The sequence below is a fragment of the Aristolochia californica genome, unplaced genomic scaffold (assembly GCF_029961685.1).
Source record: "Aristolochia californica isolate CCGP_79_NKW_82.1479 unplaced genomic scaffold, dmAriCali1.0.hap1 SCAF_11, whole genome shotgun sequence".
NCBI lineage: Eukaryota > Viridiplantae > Streptophyta > Magnoliopsida > Piperales > Aristolochiaceae > Aristolochia > Aristolochia californica.
Genome location: NW_027181782.1, coordinates 9,363,060 through 9,367,712, shown reverse-complemented (window position 1 = coordinate 9,367,712; position 4,653 = coordinate 9,363,060).

Sequence of the window (4,653 nt, the reverse complement as noted above, 5' to 3'; positions counted from 1 at the left end):
TTCATTGGGAAAATAAATGTGATTAATTGCTCAGGCACTTAAACCAGTTTTCTGTGCATGGTTCCTCCAGAAATTTGGAAGCAAGCAGGAGGTAAGAATCTGGGTCCACTGCCTTTCTCTTGCTTGTGTTCAGTGGCTCCCTATGAATGAGCATTCCTTGCTTTGTATCATGAAGTTTTGGTCACTTAGATTGGCCTGTTTCCATCCGCCAAGATCGTCCATCTGGCTTAGTTGTAGAAAGTATGAGCTTCAATGTTATCTGGTACTAGCTGTTTACAAGAGGAGAGGAACACCCCGTGGAAGTGGAAAGAGGTTTTGAATGTAAGATCATGCTGAGATGTGACTCAATAATCTCACGGGCAGTTAAAACATTGATTCAGTTCCCGATCAACTACATAAGTGTACATTATTCCCAGCCCTTGGATATGATAAAGTGGCTCACAATTTTATTTTAGATCGCTAATGCACTCCCAAGAATATTTCACATTACTAAGAATTAAACACCTTAATTATAAACTAACGAGAGTAATAATAATAAATGCGGAGGAAAGGAAAAACAAACATGAAAAAACACAACAAGATTTATACAGGTTCGCCTCAAGGTGAAACTACGTCTTATCTTTCACCGTTGCAGTAATTTACTATGAAATGAAATACTTTACAAGAGAAAACACATACTTACAAGTGTTTCTCTCTAACTTCTCGGGCTGTAACCTGAGATGCTCCTTGGATTAAGATGATAAAACCCTAATAGCAACGTTCTTCAATTATAAAGAAAAAATTAGGGCAACCGTGATACAAGAGTAAAATTTCCAAACTATTTTTAATGAAATAACAATTAATATATTGTAGACCGGGTGGGGGCTCCGCCCCCACACCCTCGAGAACCCCCACGTCGATCCGTGACCAACTCAGTATAAAGAGTTAATTAGGTTCCACAACTTAACACACATTGGAGTCAAAATTTCACTAAGCATGGGCTGCCAAGAAACACTTATTATAGAAGTTCTCTAAAACCAATTACAATGTTGCATGCACAAGGGTCTACATCCAACTATAACAACCAACTTACCAAAGTTCACCTCACTTAAGAATACAACAAACTTGGTTATCCAACCTATGAAGGGATTCTCGAGCAGCTAACTAGACAATCCTGCCTAACCCAAACAAGATTTATTGTAGCACTTCGCTAGGCAGACCAGATCTACACCTATAAATCAGAATTTTCAGAATCAGTTCCCTATACAAAGAATACAATAGCAATAGTTGCAATAAGTCTTCTCAATCTTTCCCCTCTAAGGAATGCATCAGCCAACTAAACGATAGCTTAGATCTACAAAGAATTTTACAACTTCTCCACAACCACTCAACTACTCTCACAATCAAATTGAGATGAGGATGTTTTGCTTTATGAATGTTTTACTTATAGAATAGTCAATTGTCCCCCAAAATAACCAAAAAAGAAGAAAAAAAGGGGAAAACCAGAATTGAGAAACATAGAGGAGAACAAACAAAGAAATAGAAAGTGGAAGGGGCCACCAAGCAAGAAGAAAGAGGATTATGGAGCTAAGGGGCAGAATTGGAAATTTTTGCCAAATTTGCATTGAAGCACCAACTTAAGCCCACAAATGAGATTTCTATAGTTGGTCAAAGCATGTCAGAAATATTATTGAGTTACTATTTCTTGTGTTATTCAATAGAGATAGGATCTTTGTCAATTTTTTTCTCTACACCCACCCTCTCCCTCTTTTCACACTTCCCTCTCCTCTGCCTCTCCTCTTCCTCTTCAAAAATCTGCCCCTCTCATGTGCTCCTCTAATTCTCTTCCTCTCCTCTCTAGTCTTCCATAATGATCTTCTCTAACCTTCCTCTTCTCCTTACTTCCTTACTCATTCCTTAAATCGTAATTCTCTCCTGTTATCTCTTCTCATTCATGAGTCTATTCTCTGGTCTTCTCTACTCTTATTTTCTCAATTCTTTATACTCATCAAGTCACTTACTTTTTACTCAAGCCCTCTTAATTTTTCTATCTCAATTCAGCAGTTACACTATCCCTAACTTTCTCGATTCTCCTCTCAACAGTCAAATCTCCCTATCTCTTCTTTCCATTCTTCCATTCACTTATGTCTTCATCTCCTCTAATAATTACCTTAACTTAATTTTTCTAACCTCTTAAACCTCAATTTCCATTATTTCCCCACACTAGGCAAAAGAAGATAGGGCCCTATTAAGAAGGCCCTTATCAAGTGATATATGAGGAATCCTTCTCTAGGACCTTCCCATTTCAACTGCTAACTAAAGAGAAGAGTAGTTCAGCTAGTTGCAGAGCTAGAAATCTACCAAATTATCTACTTTAGAAGAAACATATTTTATAAAACAAAGTTAGACTTGAATTAAAGATACTTAATTCCAATTTCGGACGTAAAAAGTTTTAATCAACCCAATCTTTTTGTAAACAGATATCCTCATTGGATTCGACAAAGGTCTTGCTACAAAATAAATCAAGTTAAATATCTAGAATATATTCAAGGAAATAGCTTTTCATATGAAATTATATACCAAATTAAATCTACTTGAGTTTACATTCAGGAGAAATAAGTTGGTTGTTATTAGAAGGTATATTCTGTGAGATACTACCATTGGAAGCCATAAAAGGTTACTTCTACCAACATGTTTTCGTTTTTCTTTGTGTTGGTCCAAGTTTCTTCTCAAGAGGGTGTGAATTGAAATTTTCAAATTAAAAGGGTTAATCAATCCAATCTTTCTATAAAAAGATATCCTCATTGGATTCGACATAGGTCTTGCTACAAAATAAATCAAGTTAATTATCTAGAAAATATTCAAGGAAATAGCTTTTCATATAAATTAAATATAGTTGAGTTTACATTCAGGAGAAATAAGCTGGTTGTTATTAGAAGGTATATTCTGTGAGATACTACCATTGGAAGCCATAAAAGGTTACTTCTACCAAAATGTTTTCTTTCTTCTTTGTGTTGGTCCAAGTTTCTTCTCAAGAGGGTGTGAATTGAAATTTTCAAATTAAAAGGCTTAATCAATCCAATCTTTCTATAAAAAGATATCCTCATTGGAATCGACAAAGGTCTTGCTACAAAATAAATCAAGTTAATTATCTAGAAAATATTCAAGGAAATAGCTTTTCATATAAATTAAATATAGTTGAGTTTACATTCAGGAGAAATAAGCTGGTTGTTATTAGAAGGTATATTCTGTGAGATACTACCATTGGAAGCCATAAAAGGTTACTTCTACCAAAATGTTTTCTTTCTTCTTTGTGTTGGCCCAAGTTTCTTCTCAAGAGGGTGTGAATTGAAATTTTCAAATTGAAAGGCTTAACTTAGGCCTATAATGAAGCACTTGCAATATATCAAATTCAATGTACATAAGCAATCACACGCCATAAGAGACAAGTTTTTTTTTTTTCGTTATCGATGTTCCCCAATTGGTATTCATCGCCCAAAAACCCTTTTTTAGGAAATTCCACTATTTCAAAGCTCTAATACCTAGAATTACACAGAAATTTTGGTTCTTTAAGCCACACACAGCTCAAATACATGCTTTTTATAATTATAATCTCCCAAAGAGAATGACTAGATTCTAGCTCTAGTTATGCATTTCTATCTAGATTAAATAGGTTCTAGATGAACCTTTCACAAATAAAAAAAAAAGAAAGGAAAAATCATTTACACCCAATACTTGAAGAGTGCCTTCTCCTTGAGAGATCCAAGCATCCACTTCTTTCGTAGCACAATGTAGAGTAAGGGAGCTTGTCTAATATCAAATTCAAGGAAAGGTGGAGGAAGAAGTAAGAGGATTTGCACAGAATTAACTCTCTTTCACTCAAAAGCATTTTATAGAAGATTTGCAAGATTTTGAGGATAAAGACTTGTGGTTTGCCAATAAATTCTCACTAACTTCTATATGTGAGGTTTGGTGGGGGTATTTATAGATTCCCCAACCCAACTAGCCATTTTTTTTTCCATTTGCAAAAAATTGTACATTGATTCATCCATCACTATAAAGGATTGATCGATCAAATGTGTATACCACCTCTTTCTGTCAGGATGAGACTTATTGATCGATGGACTGATTGATCACTATGTTACCAATGGTCCTAAAAAGTTAAGTTGAACGATCATTACCAGGGGATGATCGATCAATCATAGTTCCTCTGACAGTGCAATACAAGTAGGATCAATCAGTGGACTTCTTATGATCGATCACGCTTTTATTTCCCTGAATGACAAGATTTTGTGTGATCGATCAATCGTGTAGGATGATCGATCATTCCATATAAAATTTGCTTGCATGGACAATATTTATTGTGCAATCCAAATGGGATGATTGATCATGCATTATAACATGAAATGACCATGTTTTTGGATGATCAATCAATCTACTTAGGATGATCTATCATGCTTTATAGCGTGAAATGACTATGTTCTAGATGATCAATCAATCTACTTAGGTTGATCTACCATGCTTTATAAATTTGACTTGTGCACTTTTGGATGATCGATCATTGGCAGAGGCTGATCGATCATTCTAGTGCCAATTCAACTAACTTGACTTTTGAAGTATGGGAATGATTGAATCTAAGTTCTCTAACATGTTTGAAAAGATGTATATGATAAT